This window comes from Erithacus rubecula, assembly GCF_903797595.1.
Source record: "Erithacus rubecula genome assembly, chromosome: 10".
In the NCBI taxonomy this organism is placed as follows: Eukaryota; Metazoa; Chordata; class Aves; order Passeriformes; family Muscicapidae; genus Erithacus; species Erithacus rubecula.
Window position 1 is genome coordinate 12,696,367 of NC_136662.1, and position 17,441 is coordinate 12,713,807.

The following is a 17,441-nucleotide window of genomic DNA, read 5'->3' on the forward strand; positions in this document are numbered from 1 at the left end:
CAAATAAGGGACACAGAACAAGCCAACTGGATTGGACAAAAACTTATTTCCCTTCTATGAAATATCCATAATGGCTGAATGTTCTCTGTGTGTCCTTGATCCTTTTGGTGTCTGGATCTGTGCTGCTTTTCAAAACAGGATTTACTGTAAATAGGAATGCCACACAACCAGAACATTTTAGAGGTAGAGATGGGATTATATGATTCCACCAATCTGCCTGTTTTCACTTTGTTTTCTTTAAAAAGTAAAAAAAAGGTTGTTAAAAATTATCAGTCATTTGTCTGCGGACAAGTTCTGGGTTTGATGATGCCATTGGCTGTTTAGTAGTGAAAGGCTTTGAGTGTCATGCTCCTTGGAGTATAGCTCTGTGTTTGTTCATTTTCAGGCATGTGCAAAGCCTTGGTCTTCACTATGTTCATAAGTCTTCCACAGTGATTATGACTAGAGTCCTTAAATGATATCATAATTACCATTATTCACAGTAATGGCTTACTAGTAATAATTACTAATAATCTTGGTAATCCCCTAAGGAAAAAAAACCTATGGGTGGAAAGCCAGAGATGGAGTCATTATACCAGAAGACGCTTGTTTCTTGTGTCCCTCTTGTAATAATGTAATTAATTCCCAGCTTTTTTCAAAGGTGATGAAGAGATTTCAGAATAGACTTCTCTGATAGCAGCCCTCTCTGCCCATCTGCCTCAAAAACTAAGAGTGGGAGAATGAGCAGGCCTCTGTCCTGATTCCTGTGAAAAATTCAAGTAGCAAATACAGCTTATTTCCATCCAACTCTCTGTCTCTCCTTCACTATTTCTTCATCTTAATTTTTGTGGTCTTCTGTGTTTTCATAAGCCTGTAGTGTGTGGTAGACAAAAAGTATAGTATTTATAGCTTGTTAGACAACATCTTCCCAGAAAATCTTAATAAAACCTCCTTCTCACAGGATATGTTGCCAAATATGCATTGTTTTTATATACTTAAATTCACTTTTAAAAAATGTGCATGAAGATCTGGCTGTGTTTATCTATGGCTTTAAAAGAGCAACAATCCAAAGGAACTGTGTACTTGGATCATTTAGTCTTCAGACTCAATAAAAAGATTCTTATTCACTTTTACAAGTGCATCTCTGTTCAGTGATTTGTCCCATATACAGAATGTACCTGCAGCTCTTGGCATCATGGAGGGCACAGGCAAATATTTCATATTGGCAGGTGAAGGAACATAATCCTGAACAGTGTGCTCAGATTTTTTTAATAAATGTTTTTTGTTACTACGGAGCTTTATACAACAGCAGTAAAGGCAAGAAAGGAAATTAGAAACACAGCTGAGACTGCATCTCATACTTAATAATGGCCTAAAATACTTACTGTTTATTAAAACTAACACTCCTTGTCAAGGTGTTGATCAAAAATTCTCTGCAGTCTCTTTTCTTTGATCTTTTCATTTTAGAAACCACAAATATTTGTTGCCATTTCTTTATTTAGTTTTATTTCTAAAATATTGAAACCCAAACCTGCTTTCCAATAATGTTGTATGGTAAGGAGTGATCCTGAATTCATTAAGCCAGCAAACTCATCACTAGACAAATCTGTCCACTCACAAAGAAAGGAGAGTTCTGGTGCAATACAAGACATAAATGGTCAAAGATGGCACTAGAAAGGATGCTTTGAAAAAACCTGTCATCTCTGTGAACCTCATGCATCTACTGCTGTCCAGTCTGAGTATGGGCATAACCTGTTCTAATATCCACGTTTACCTTTTGTTTCAGCTGCTCCCTGGCTCCTGCACATGCAAAACATTTGAATTTCCTGTTGGCTCAGAGGTGAGATTTATAACATTTATTAAAGCTGCTTTTCGCTGTGAGTTTACTGGGCAGAAAGCCTAAGAGGGCCTTTTTTTTTAAGGGGGTTTAATTGCTTGAATTTACCAGAGGGGTGAACATTATGCTTTCTTTGCAGCACCACTATCCACTAAGATTGCCAGGTGTTGAATTTCCCTAGAGGTTCCCTATTTATTGAAGGAATTCGTGAAATATCCATCTATCCAGAGCCAGAGCTCCTACCATCCCTTTCCCATTCGTCGTCTTGATTTTGTTTCCTTCATGACTGCTTTTGAATTTCTTGAATGATCCTTTTCATTTCTGTCCATTTCTGTCTGTAAGTGTCCTCCCTCCTCTCTACCTGTGCACCTTGGGCATTAAAAATGGGGCAGACTTGCTGGGAGCTGAATGTGCCTGAAAGCCTTTTCTGGGATGTGGCTGCTGGTGCAGAGGGACAGTTCAGTGCTGGGAGTACACTGCTGCTCTTAGCAGGGTGTGAAGGGAGGTGGACTGAGGACAGGAGAGACAAGACAAGCAGAAGGAAGGTTGAACAGCAAAGAGATATTTTTCAATGTTTAAGGTAAAAGCCTAGAAATAGCCCTTTAAAATCTGGGAATGGGCCTCTCAACAGATGGCAACCCTACTGCCAAGTGAGCCCAAGGCAGGCAGATACTCTTGTTAGCAAGTGTATTGTTAAGGGAATTTACTGATTTACTGATGGAGCAGCCGCTTCAGTTGAAGAATAAATTGGAATATTTTGGTGCATTTCCTTTAATAAGTCATCCACTTTTAAGTCTATGTATTAAAATTACATAGTCTTAAATGGGGGTCTCCTTCGCTAAACAAAGGATATGCAAATTACATTTCAAGATTTATATTATGATAAAAACTGAAACACAAAAGAGACATTATCTTGCAAAAATGTAAAAGTACATTGCTTCATGAGTCTATAATGATATAATGTGATGTTGATGTAGTTAAAAATGTCAGAAGGGAGACAATGACCTTAAACGTTTAAGGCAGACACATTAATATTGATTGATTTTTAAGAGATTAAACAGCAAGAATATATCTATACATAGACTGGATATTGGATTGTTTGAAAATTTGAGATGAGATACAGAACATTTTGGTCCTGTAATACTTTAGACTTAATTGCAAGAACATGCATTATATGCAGCCATTTGTGCTACAGGAACCCAGATGATATTTGCCTTGAACTTTTCAGACTATTTCTTGCAAAAACCTGTGGGTTTGACAAAGCTAGATGATCATTTCTGGCTTAAGCACAAATGCTGGTCTGTCATAAATGTCTAAAAAGTCTTAATGTTGGTTTGTTTGTTTTTAACCCTGTTCCTTATCTCTGTAGATCTGTATGGTGTATTACAAATATTTTATATACACACACATACACACATTCCTAAAACATATTGAGCACTGTAATGCCTCAACCCCTTCTAGCCTTGAACCAAATAATGTGACTTCTCATCAAACCTAGTGTCACTTATTTTTCCCTATTTTTTTGTCAAACTGGAAGAAGGTAGTCAGTAACATTTCTTGTTTAAGTAAGTTTAGGCTCATATCCATGCTTATGCCAGCAAAGTAGTAAAGAAATGTGCTGCTTATTGACGAGGAAGGAGCTGAATATTGTAATATTTATTATTCACCTGGGGCAGTTAATTTTATTATCTCAGGTTGATGGAAATTTCATCTCACTCACAGATAAGATGTGCTCCTAATGAGACTTCCACTGGCCAGACAAATGAGGATGTTGGTCATGGTTGGCCCTTTAGATTTTTATGAATCAGGCCACAGATGCCTTGGACATGGAATTCAACTTGCAGGAGAGAACGAGTCTGACCAGTAGGAGATAAACCATCTTGCAGAGAAGAGATCCTGAAGCATTGTACAAGTAAAGATTTTCATTCAGAATCAGACCTCACAAAACATGAGGCAGATAAAGTGTAGACCACATTTATAAAAAGATTTTTAAAAAATATCACTTTCTAACAAATCATTAGTTTTTTACTTCTTTTCTCTGCACATATGAAGTGGCAGAAAATCAATATGTGAAGGAAAGAGAGCAGCTGGGAACCCAGAGTTCAGCATAGACATATTGCATAATCCGAGAAGCAAAGACAAGAAAAATTACCACGTGGCCACTTTGCCTCCGGATTTAGTTTTTTTTTTAATAGGAAAAGGTGGATTTTTTTGGGAGAACTATCTAACAACAAAGTGTCTGGATGTCATATCTGTATCCTATAAATGTCTCCTTAGTTTCACCAACAATAAAACTGTTTTGACCTTCTAGTATAAGAAAATAGCCCAAATGGCCTGTTTAATATACCAGAGAAAGCACAGTGTCTCCAAAGGGCCTGGCCTAAGTCAGCACCCAGAATCCCAGAAAGCCAAGAAATTTGAAGGCAGTCAGACTTGATTTAATTATTTTTTACTACAAGTCTCATTTCAGAGAATGATTAACGGGAGAAGAGACATAAATGGCAAAGTCTTGATCAAAGAAGCTGCTGTCAGGTTACCATCTAGATAAATTAGGAAAAGAATGCTCAGGTTTCTGTGAAAGAAGACTAATGACACCAAGTCAAGATGAAATAGAAAGGAGCAGCATTGCAGGCTGGAAATCATAAAAGACTAGCCTGCCTTGACAAGAAGCCCTGAGAAATTTCCCGAACTGGAAAGTAATTGGAATTGGAAAGGAATTACTTTCTGAAACTGCCGGGTCTTGAAGTTGTGCAGGACTGAAGATGACCCAGGCACCAAGCTTGCTTTTTGGAACCTGTCAAGGCAAGTGAAGGAATCTTCTGGAAGCATCTGAAACAGCAGCTGTTAGTATCAGCTCGACATACTGCAGGTGTTGTGCATCTCATGTGCTCACTCTACTCAGCTAGGATCAGTCCCTTCACTTAAAAGCTCAAGTGGTCCCACTTGGAGGCAAACAGACAGTGGATAAAAGGAGACTGTGAAACCAACAGCCAGTAAACATTTGTGTAATTTAAAGAACATTTCTACAGGAGGAACAGTCTCCTGGAGAGAGCAGTGGCCCTAGCTAAAATCAAGAGAAAGCTTCACAAATTATCTGAATGCACTTGTGCAAAAAGCAGCATCTTGGAAGGTAGGATTTTTCTTTTGGTGTACTGTAAATAATTTCAAAAAAGTAAATTAAAAAGTATCTCCAAACCTTTTTCAGTGGTCACAGGTGTACTCCTGGAAATCTAGTGTTTAAATAAAAATAAAATTACCTATTTCTCAGGAAAAATTAAATTATTATTTAAGTATTGGCTTAGTTTTCTAAGCAACACTAGTATAGTATTCCTGTCTAGAGGAGCAGATCTCCCATTAGAAGTCTCCTTGCCGCAGATTTAGATTGTAGAGCAGCATTTCTGCAGACAAGCACTTAGTGTGATCAGTACTAAAACTGTGTGAGATTAGCTAATGTACTTTTCTGTGATGTGCAAAGTGAATGCCAGGACGCACTATTGTACCTGACTGCAGCAGCATGAAGTCACGCTTCAACAGCGTTCCATCGCTACGCGGGATTCTGAAGGCAGCAGCGGTCTCTGGGGTGTTGCCCGTCAGCAAGAAATGGTTTTTAAAAGTAGGAAATAAAGGAAGAGTCTGAACTGATGTTTAGAACAAATAAATGGGAGCAGCAAAACTTTCAGCAGTAGTATTACATGCCATCATAGAACAATAGCTAAATGAAGCATGTATTTAAAATTTGGTGAGAAGCTTTTGTACATTTTAGTTCTGTTTGGCTCAGCGGGTGTGCTGCACTTTAGACTTCAGTCTCCAGGGCTGTCAATCCAACAACTTTCACAAGCACTATATTCACTTAAAAGCTGAAAGAGAAAAATAGAAGGGGATGATGCTAATAGCACTTAGCACTTATATAGCTTTCCTTCCTGAAAGTACAGTGCAAACATGAGCTAATTAACACGTACTTTGTCTTGGAGATGCAAATGTATCTCTAAACAACCTTTAAGCAAAGAGAATACAGACATAAAACCAATCTATTCCCAGTTGCATGTTATCAAGCTTAAATATTGCCAAGTGCTATTTATGGTATAATTTCTCCCTGTAGTTGATCAGTAAGTCCAGCCTGTGGAAACCAACACAGCCTACTTCTATGTGCAGGGCTCCTTCTTCATTATGTGAAGAACTTAATGTAATAATTTCAGATTTTATTTGGTGAAGTGCCTCATACAGGTAACCACCAGCAAGTTATGCAAGGGGGTTAGAATAGTCAAAATATGGGATTAGGTTGCACAGATTGCCAGTTATTCAAACTGCCAGGAGCCTCTGGAGCAATCCTGCTGTGCCTGCTTCAGTTTCTACCTACCTAGTGTTAGCTACTCTGAATATGTCCCACAAAGTCTTGAATAGATAGTTACTCCCCTAATCTACCTGTTTAGAAACTTCAAAGTCTTAAAATGAAAGAACCAGGAAAGAGAGATTCAGCTGGCACTGAGAGAAGTGCAATCGTTTTGAGGAGAAAAAGAGACAGCTAAAACTACAAGTCTCAGATTTAAAATTTTTCTCTGAGAGAAAATGAGAAAGAAAAATGTCTGCAGCTGTGGTGTGTTTCCAGTGTACTATTTTTCTGGTTAAAATAAAAGTTCAGTGGTGTTTGCAAAGCTAGAAATCAGCTTATAAGTAAATTTGATAATTAAAGAGTTCTTTTGAGCCCTTGAGCTGCTACCAAAAGCTATCAGCACAGATCAGCCTGGATGTGGAGCAAATCCGGTCAGAGAATTATCTGTTTTACTCTCCTCTTCAATCTTAGGCCATTATGACTTTAGGATGGCAAATCTTTCAAATTTGCCATTTCCTCCAGTAATAAGGCTTTTGGCAGAAGCTGATGCTGGTGCTATACTCATGCACAGTTAGGTAACCAATGCATGCTTCATTTGAGAGAGGCACAGAAAGCTTCTCAAAGTTACTGCATTATAGTCTCTTTCAGTGCTGAGCTCAGCTGCTGAGAGCAGAGGAGGTGTGAAAAGACTTGTTAATAGACGTCTGTTTAGATTCCATTACTCTGAGTAGCCAGATCAAGACAACACACCTTGCCAACCCTCTGAGAATTTCAGTCCTCTCTGGAAAAACTTTCTTTCCTGCACTGAATATCTTTCCCATGTGAATGTTTATGCAATTAAAGCTCTCTTCTGCTGATAGAGACTGCCTTCCACTTGTAGAGGAGTCTCCTACCAAAGCTGACTGGAAGAGAGAAGTGCAGTGAACCACAAAGAGCTCTACCAAAATACTAATTTCTTCCTCTTCACAGTTGCTCTGGCCTCTGAGCAGTGAAATGAAAGTGAGAATTTCTGAATGAAAGCTGTAGCTATTGAAGTATCTTTGGATAAAGACTAGAGTTCATCATGTAGGCGATCTGAGGACTTCAGTGATGTTTTTCATTTTACTGCAAAAGGAAAATGCCAACCTGTGGTAGACTTGGCATGTGGCATGGGCAGGCTTTTTCTCCCCCAGAAAATTAAACCTCCATTTTAATCACTGTGATTTTCTTTTGTTGTGGTCTTTTTAATGTGCTCTGAGTTTTACTTAGATATTTATTTAAGTTTTTAAAGACTTAGTTCTTGATGAAAGCAGATGTAGCCTCATAAGCATAGGTGCTACTGTTCCTTTCTCTAGCAGCATATGCACTCACCTGAATACCTTGAATACATATATAGAGATTTCAAAACCCAGCTAGTAATAAATGGCAAGAAATGGATGCTGAAAAGCTGAGTCAGTCTAGTTCACTGTATATTCCACTGTTACACTTTCATTATAAATTCAAAATAAATTACAAAGGTTAGTAAAACCTTATTTAACTTTTTTCCCACCTGTCCACTTGTATTTTCTAAATAAGTCTCAAATTAAATGATTAATGACCTAACTTTATCAAAAAGAAAATTATTCAGAGAAGGACACATTTTAAATAGCACATTTCCATACACATATTTTACATTGTTACTGAGTGATAACCTAATACAGTTAATTAGTACCTTTCTCCTAGTACAACTTATTTGTCATCAGGAGTAGGATTTAGCTCTTTTCATCTTGTCATGGCTTTTGGTGTTAAGTGCTTGCAGTACCTTGCCCCATCAGGAGATCCAGAAGGGTGATGGTTTCATTTATCCCAGCATTGCAATTTTTTCTGTAGAGTTACTTAACAAAAACATTTTGTTATGTGGAGTGGTTAGTCATGTAGTCGTTGAAGTCAATATGACTTTCACAATTGATGTCAATGAGAAGAGGGCTGTGTTGACTGTGACTGTGTCACCCCAGTAAAAGATGAGCACTGTGCCCTCTTAAGTAATATATTACACCCATATTTTAAGGACATCACTTGCAAAAAATGCCCTGGAAAAGAAGGGATGAGAGATGTGCCTGTTACTGCAAAACTTACCTTCTGAATTCGGTTTCTAGTTGCAAGAGAAAATATAAAATGTAAGGCATGTGTTTTATCAATATTTATTTAAACTGTCTTCTGATACATTGCCTTTCTGATGCTACGTGGGGTTCTCCTGCACAATTTCCCAGCATGATGGCTAATGTCCTGCTCTGAAAATTATCCATTAAAATTTTATCAATTTTGCGTTTTGGTGAGACAGTATGAGGAAATGCCATTGGAAAATTAGATTCCTCTTTGACATCGGGCGCCCAGTCAGCAATCCAATCCCATGTGTTTCTACTGAGACATTAGGATTTGATATAATTTTGGGCAGAAAACATTTTAAAATGAAACAATTGAATTTTCTGGATGGTCTTGGGGACCACTTAGCTTAAGAGAATACACTTCCAAATCAAAAGCCTTTCAATCATTCTAAATATTATTTGGATGATATTTGCTTTATGTGTAGTAGCAGTTTGAATTTGTATTGAATGTTTGACTGGCTCGTGCTCACATAGATGATGTATGAAATTATTATTTCATATTTTTCAAGTGTTTGCATTGCAAGTGACATCTGGCTGACAGGAACTTGGAGAAATGGGCTACAAAGTGAATGCTGCAGTTACCACGGTATCATATTTATCAAAAGCCTTAAGGTTAGTCTGTCTTTGTTTCACATGTGAAACTAACAGCAGTGAAAAAGAAACAGCACTTCTCTTTTTATTTAACTGAGCTGCTTAGAAAATGAAGATAGATGAAGAAAAAATGTTAATTGTATTCTCTATTCATTTAATTAATTTATGTAGACAATCATGTATATGGCTTAAAGACAGTTCTCAACTTGTGTGGAGGGGTTGGTTTTGTTGCTATTATACCTTTAGATTTTGGCTAATGTTATATATAATTCATACATTCTATATCACAGAGATAGGGAAGTCTGGAACAAGCTTCTGCTACAGTTCTTTTTAAAATTTGTGTTCAGCTGCACAAATCTAAAGGTAGGCTAATTATGATTACATTATATCTTTGAAATATACCTGTTCAAACCCTGTTTTTAACCAAACTCTTACCCCAAACCCTTTTTTATTAAGCTCTTGATGTGTCACTTATCTAACGGTAAATTTGAATTAGTAAATTCTTGACGAGAATACAGGTTTAAAAAATTATTTTACAGTTTAAAATGTGGTATGAAAATTTATGATGCTTTAGAAATATAGTCCAGCCTTTTAAAAAAGGCATTTTCCTAATGCATGCAGTTTGTGAGGAAGCTCTGCTGATGTGTTACAAGACAAAACCAAAAGTGATACAGAGAAATGTCCAGTTTCTGGCTGTGCCCTGGCTTCTGCACTGTGTCTGTTGGACACTCTTAGTAGCTACCTTGCTATCTTCCGTGCTTGTTGGTTATAAAGACTGTGGGATCTGTGTGAAGGAAATGGGGGAATTTGTAACAGTTGAGTTGTTTCCCAGCCATCCTGGGAAGGAAGGAATCTAAGGGCTGTTCCATGTATGCATGTGTAGCTCAGAAGAGAAAAGCAAGAACAGGTTGTACAGAGATAGTGAGGTGGGTAGAACAGTCTAGGAGGCAGAAAGTCTCCCTGAGAGAGACAGAGAGACGGCAGACCAAGCAATCAAAAAATAATTGCATCTGTACTGCTGTCAAGTGATTTTTCTGATCTATGCAGTTAACAAGCTGAGAGCACTCAGCATCTTTCAGAACGCAGACCTTTGCTTCTAAACAAATAGAAGATCCAGCTGTGTGGTCCAGTTCACAGGAAGCAAGAACAGTAGTTTTTCTTCAGGTCTACAATTGCAAGGTCAAGTTGGGAAACTTAAACCCAACAAAAACAAGTGAACTAAAATGTGAAAAACTGGGGGCAAGAATTACAGAGCAAAACATTTCCAAATTGTTCACAGAGGAAAATTTTATTCCCCTAAGTGAACATTTAGAAGAGTCTGTCTATTTACCGATGACATAGGGCATTTGCCTGTCCTTTTTTTAGACACTGGCAGTGTGAATGCCTTCACTCTATTTTTCTCTCTGCTTTTGCAGACATCTCCAGACAATAAAAACTGGCCTTATCCATTGCCATACTTGTCTTTCCTATTTTTTTTTTTTTTTCCGGTCAGGCAACCAAGCAAAGATCACTGAGACGATCACTTCACACCAGCAGAGTATCAAATTAGAACATTCAGAGCAGGAAGTGTTCTGAGTGTAGCAATGAGACAGCACTGAGCAGAAAAACCAAGAGCTGGTACCTCAGCACAGTCTAAGCCTGGTTTCCTGAGCATTGCATAGTAGTTCTTTTCAGCAATTTGTGAATGATGCAAATGCTATATATGATTCACTGGAATATGCTGTGTAATTTTAGATGAAACCACAAATTATTTACCTTGTACTAGTTTAGGATATTGTGACAAAGAACTTGTCATGAGGAAACACTAGGTACCTTGCAACTTAAAAAACAACAGAAAAAGAGCAGGTACTCTTGGAGCCTTTCTGAATGCATAATATTCACTGTGGTGATTGGTATGTGCTTGGAGGGTTTGTTGTAGATGGATTATTATAAAACAGTCTGCTTACCTGTTTTTCATATTGTCATATACAAGGTATCTCGAACCTCATTTAAATCAGTTTGAAAGTGCTACTGCCTCCTATTGAGCTAAAGTCACAAAAGTCTTCAATATTTTTTTCACTTTTATTAAGCTCTGTGTTGTGTTGTTACATAGTACTTCTGTCTCTACTTTGTGACATATGAAACAAAGCTGTCCTAGTTTCTGAGCCAATGTTATTTATGCTCTGTGCTGATATATATTACACTTTTAGTCCTCTACTTCTCTGTCTACCTAGCCACACACTCAGGTTTTATCAACTTCTGTTTAAGATTGCTGGACTTCCTATATGCCAACACAAACAAAGAGCAAGGAAATAAGTGGTAAAGTCATTCAACACCCCATTTACATTGCTCTCCTCAGCAATCTTCCTCAATCCCAACTACCTCGCTTCCAATGACCACAGTCCACAGCTTCCAACTTCACCCTGATTACATTGTTTTTCTTCTGTTTACTATTCAAAACGTCTCGTTTTTCAGCTTCTTGATTTTACACTTTCTATCTTGAATATTTTTATCCCAAACTAAGGCATCATTACTAATTCAGAGTCGAGAAAAGTCTGTAGTTCATTATTTGCAATGTTGCAGATTTAAGAGTTGAGGGTCTGGGAAACATTTAATTCATTGCATTCTTTACTATTGTCCTTTGTGTGCTGTGTAATAAAGCCATGCTTCTTCTTAATAATTTGCATTTCCAGTCTGTTTCACAGAACAAGACTAGGTCAGACTTCCTCTATTGCTCTTTTGAACCTTTCTCAGCCTGTGGGGTAAACCAGATTGGTCAAAGGTCTGATCCTTTTGAAAGTGGAATCTTGGCACTTTCTTCTGAGGGGGTGAAGATGAAAGTGAATGAATGACACTCAATATAAACAACCTTTGCTTTTCAAGAGAAGAGTAGTAGCACCTACACATAGTACAGGAACTGAGTTCTCTAGATCATGTCAATGTCAGTTGAAGTACTTGCAAGTGAATTTTGAGGCAATTTTAAGGAGTGATTTGTATATACAATGAGAGCCAGAGAAAAGTATTCACTTTTTCTTTAATGACTAAAACTAGTATTAGCTGTGATAGACTGATGAACTGCCTGAGATATTTCAATACAATAACAGACTCTGAATATATTTTTATTTGGCAGAAGGCAGCAGGAAGGGGGGGAAAAAAGCATATGGACATAAGCCATGAACCTGAGATTTTTCTCTCTTCCCTTTTCTTCCCCTCTTGATCCCCACTCTTACATTTGGAAGAATCTTCAGATAAACAGCAGTCCTGAGGTAATATACCACAATGGCAAAAGCATGCTGAAGAGGGTGGAGTGGAAAAGAAAGGGGAGATTCTGTGTTGATAAATAAAGTAATTTTCTTTCAGCTTACCTTCACAAAGTTTCTGGGCAGTTTAGAAAAATGTTGTAGAAAAGAACGTTGCCTGCTTGAAACATTGCTTTCCCTAAAGGCTACACAGTAGTGTATTGCAAGATACTTGTCCTTTGAGATGAGAAGAATTTTGATTCTTGACCATGGGTATCTTTGACTGGACTAAACAATAAATGTGGAAGGACTTTAGAGAGCAGTTTTTACTCTCTGTTATAGCTAAGTGCTGTTATGACACATCTGAGGATCTTGCTGGTGACTCATTTTGTCCTAATTTGTTTAATATTTTGATAGAGTACATGCTTTTTCTTCTCTCTATATTAGCTTTGTATGGTTGTGTTGAATTTTTGTGCTTTTTGAATTTTTTTTTTACCATACTAATAAAACCAGACTTTATTTATAGATTTGTGTCTAGAATAAACAAACCCTGCCTAGTCTGTAGATGATTAAATGGCACTCAAACCAGAAAAAACCTAATGTGGAAAGTTGTCATAATGATGGTAGTATTCCAATGATACTCTTAGGGATGGAGAAAGTACTGAGTGTGTGATCCCCCAGTAGGGATGTTGGTGTCTTTTCCCTGTGTGTGGACTAATTCCTTTTGAAGCCTTCCATACAGATGAAATTTGACTCAAAGCTCATGTGAACAGCCCTTTAGTAACAGCTATTCTGAAGTCTAAGATCCTTTAAAAAAATTGCTTCACCATCCATGAAGTTGAGTTTGGCTCAGATGGTAGAAACCTCAACACCTCAGAAACACAGCGATCCCATTTCATATCTAAAATAAAATGGGATTTAGATTGTTATACCCTAGCCATATCTATGTGGTTGGAGACTGCTAAATTCTCCTGAGAATGCCTGTCTGCTTTCCATCTGTCAAATAACATTCTCTTTCTACCAGCAAAGATTTCAATATAATAAATTTTCAAAGTAATCTTTCCTTGATCAGCAGACTACAGTATTTTATTATTTTGTAGGCTTTCTTTCCTTTATGGGTTACTACTTCACCAAATTGCATTTAATATTTATTAACTTGGATTTTTAAAAGATCAAATGGCTTCTGCATCTCATGATGTTGCTCTTCATAATTTGTTATTTCTTCCAAATTGATACCACTGCATATTTAAAACTTGATTTCTGTTCTCTCATCCTATCTGTAAACAGGATCCTGAGAGCAGTCCTGCCTTATGAAAGCATCAACTTTGTGGGAGTGACTATTATGCACCTCTTTTCTTGGAAAAGAAAATTTCAATTACATTTCTACTCTTTTGGGAGCTCTTTCCAGATACCCAATCTTTTGTTGTTTGCTTTCAGCTTCTCAGTTCTCAGAACTGCTCTGATTAGATGATGTGTTGGTTTTTTCCACCTAGTTGAGCTTTTACTTTTGCATCTATTAGCACATTTTTACACTGTCCCACCTGCTCTTTGGCTCCCTTGGCTCTTTGTCAGAGTGAATGTCAACACTGAAATTTCAAAACATCAAAGTAAATAACACAGCCCTTACTTCTGCTAGTTTTTTCAGAGGGTCAGCTTCCCAAAGAAAAAAAATTCATTTTTGTGAAGTTATGAAACAAAGGTGAGCAAATCATAAGAAGTCTGCTGCTCATATTCTTATTCTGTTCTGTTTATTACACTATGACATTAACTCTATTATGTAAGATTTCAATCCAGAGATGTAACTTTATTTTTGAAGATGCCCAGACTACTCAAGCCACTACTCTGAAAATGAATATACTATGCATTTGAATATTCCCATCCAGAAGGATTTTCTATGTTGATACAGGCATTTTCTCATTTATACTGTGCATAGCTATTATAAAATAGAAAATTTTAAAAAATGAAAAATCACCTAGAAGGGAAAAGCCGATTTTTTTCAAATGGTACTGAATAAAACTCTGAGAAACCACTATTTGTTGCCCAGCTGTTGTGAATAGATACATTTCCAGTTAGGGGTGGCTGGTGCATCATGCTATTTTCCCACCTCAACAGCTTCATTTTTAGAACTGTTTGCATAGATGTTGGTAGAGCAATTATTAGACTGTGTGCAAATGCATGGTATAGGTGTTTTGGCAGACTTATACAAACTTGAGTTTGCAGCAGCATTAGACATCAGATCCCAATATGCTTGTGTCCAGTCACAGTTAATACAAGTTGCAATATTTTGTTGTGAATAGACTTTATCAGTAGTTACAACAGTCAGGCACAAGTGCTCCTGAGGAGGCATATCTGCCCTGTTAGCTATTTGCAAAAGTTTTAAGGTATATTAATCTCACTTGAAACTCTGTGCATAAACAAGGGCCCTCTCTAGATATTTAATTTTCTTCAGTTTTCAGAACTGGTCTGTTCTATTCAGATGCACTTTTTGTCTGTTGCTCTTATGTTATTGGTTAACTATAATTTTATTGATTATTAGGTTGGCACTTCTGAACAGCAATTTGCATTATGGTGCTTCACCCCATAAAGCATTCAGATGAACTTTTCTCTTGCATTTATTTTTTTTAGTTTTAATATTTTGTTTCCCTTTCACTCGGTAGTCTAATTTTAGCACTCTACAATAAAACAATAATGTGAATTTTGTGCTCTTACATATGCACACATATGTGCATGTATCTATATCTATACTATAGCTTAGGTTTGGAGGTTGATGGGCTTTTGAAAGAAAATCTAAAGCCCTTTATTTGCCTGTACGCTAGGGCTAGGAGGTTTCAGAATATTTTTTCTCTTGCTGTCTTTCAATTGCACTGATTTTAGGTCTGGGTATAAATATGTATATGTCTCTTAGGTGGCCATACACAACAATTTCCTCAAAATCTTTACATTTGCTTGTAAATAAAGCTGAGTTTCTGAATTCAAACTGCTGCCATTTTGCCTGAGAAGAAATGGATTTTCTGCCTAGACTGGACTAGCACTAACCTAGAAAGATAAACAGAGAGCACATGTTTTGTGCTTGTGAATTATTGTTTGTGGTTTGCTTTGATAACTTTGGCCTTCATATAGAACTAGTTACTTGTAGACAACTGGCAATTACTGTTGAGGCTGTGGGTATAATCCATTAATATCCCCTGATTTAATGCAACCATCCAAATCAAACATTCTTCTGTTTTTAAAAAAGCCTGCAGGTAATGAAAGCTTCAGAACATTCACGTGTGTAGTGTTACAGTAGAAAAATCTAAATTCTGCATCCAAAGACCTGGTAAAGTCCCAAGCTCATATTAATGCAACTTCAAGCTTCTAAGAGAATATTTTGACTGTTTGCCATTAGCCCTGTTGCTTGTGGAAAAGCAAGGAGCTAAACTGGTGCCCGCTGGCTTTGAATACCTCTTTTTATGGGAGGTCAAAGCTTGGGCCAAAGAAAATGGGGAGACCCACCCCAATGACTGTGCCTGATGACATTACCAGATGTATCTAGAGAACAGAAAACTACATCTATGATGTTCTACAAATATTCAGTCTATGGAAAATGGTGGTACAGGTGGGAAGACTTTTTTATGTCCAGGTATTTCTGATTAATCTGATATGGTAAATGCTAGGTTTTCCAAATGAGGAAACAGCTCTCTTCATTCCTAATTTGTAAGATTTTATCCCGTGAGACCTGGAGAATATTGAGTATGGATTTCTTTTGTCCTTCAAAAAACAGGACAATATTTCCGTGAAAATGTAAAACTGGTCTTTCATTAGTTCATATTAATTTCATTAACCCATATAACAGAATATAAGAAAACTCATCAGCAAATTACCTCAAAATTGGCAAATAGATATAATGGAATCCTCAAATGTGTTTTTCTTACCTGGATATCAAGGTCCTATAAAACTAGCCTGAAAGGTGTCTTCCAGTGTCACCAAATCTGTTTTAGTGTCACCACTGTGATCATTCTCATACAGAGAGATCAAACCATAAATGACTTAGAAAAAGTCAGAAAGGAAGGAAAACAGCTTAAAATGCACTAAGGAGGCTTTAAACACTTTCATTCTTCTCTCTGCTTTTAATTGCTTCTTGTTGCAGTCTGTCTGTTAATAATCAGGTTGTGTTATTTTTTCTGAATCTTAGTTGACTTGGCCTGTATATAAACTCTGTTTCCTTTTGGTGCTGCTGTATCATTTTGCTGAAGAAAGAGATCATGTTGCAACGTGCAGAAGTAATGCGGAGGATGTCACTTTTGTATTTTTCTAGTCTTAATGTTCTCTTCAATGAGATGGAAAAAATCACTAATAAATATAAATTTGATAACCTTCAGAAAACCTTTTGCTGAACAGTCTTGATTTCTGATTTGTGCTAGTTTAAGTAATTCCATTTGCATATGAAAACAATCTCTCTTTTCCCCCATCTGTTATATTATTGATTTACATCTTTCAGGTAGTTATCTGCAACGATGCACGCAAACATTCATAGTTTAATACTGTCATTTTGAGCTGATTTCCTATAGTCTATTGAACATAAACCATGAAAAATTTAGGATACATTTCACCTTCTTTTAAAAGTTTATTACAAACTTTGGAAGCCAATTGTAAGTGTTTCACAATAATGGATATCTTTACAGTGTTTTTTGGTGCTCCATATTTTTGTGACACTTGATAAATACCACTCTGTAGACCAATAAATAGTAATTTTAAACTAGCCTAGACCTTGATTGCTTTGTTTAGATAACTCTGTGTGTGTAATCATGCACACAGACTTTGAGTCATAACCTGCCAACTCAGATGACAGTAACGAGAAATACTTCTTCCCAATGGCTGGCTACAAGGGAAATCAGTAGGTAGTTTTAGCACACTCCTTCTGGTTGGCAGCTATCATCATAGGTGGTGATAAACATATCCTCATGGTATCCTCAGCAGGTGAACCAAATATTGACCTGTAGAATTTGGATGGCCTTTGGAAGCCAACGACACATTGGAAATAGCGTGAGAGTATCATCTGTGCTTTAAGCTGCCTCCTAAATCATCTCACTGAAAGGGTGACTTCAAATTAGTAACTATTAGGTTCTTCAAAACTTGGGTGCTATGTACAGATGGAACTCAAGTTATATGCAGAAGTGGCGCTACAGCTCAAGCTGATACAGCAAAGACAAAGCCCAGTGTAAGTTTGTATAGATAATTTTTCTCTAGTAAAAAGTATATATTCTGAAAAGCATGTTTCATGGCAATGATCAGTGTCAGACAACCAAATCAATGAGCAAGTCTAGCTTGCTCGTCTGCTCATCTGTGAAAAGAGCCCCTTCTCTCTGTTAGTGGGTGAAATAGTG

General features: G+C 37.1%; 1 long non-coding RNA gene across 2 annotated transcripts in view; it reads left to right on the forward strand.

The window, feature by feature from the left end:
* Window positions 1-17,441, forward strand: part of LOC306805754 — a 444,702-nt gene that overhangs the window by 222,397 nt on the left and 204,864 nt on the right. For both annotated transcript variants that reach the window (XR_013775288.1, XR_013775289.1), the window contains 2 exons: window positions 1,766-1,819; window positions 8,779-8,881. This is a non-coding gene — a long non-coding RNA (uncharacterized lncRNA). The remainder of the gene's footprint in view (window positions 1-1,765; window positions 1,820-8,778; window positions 8,882-17,441) is intronic.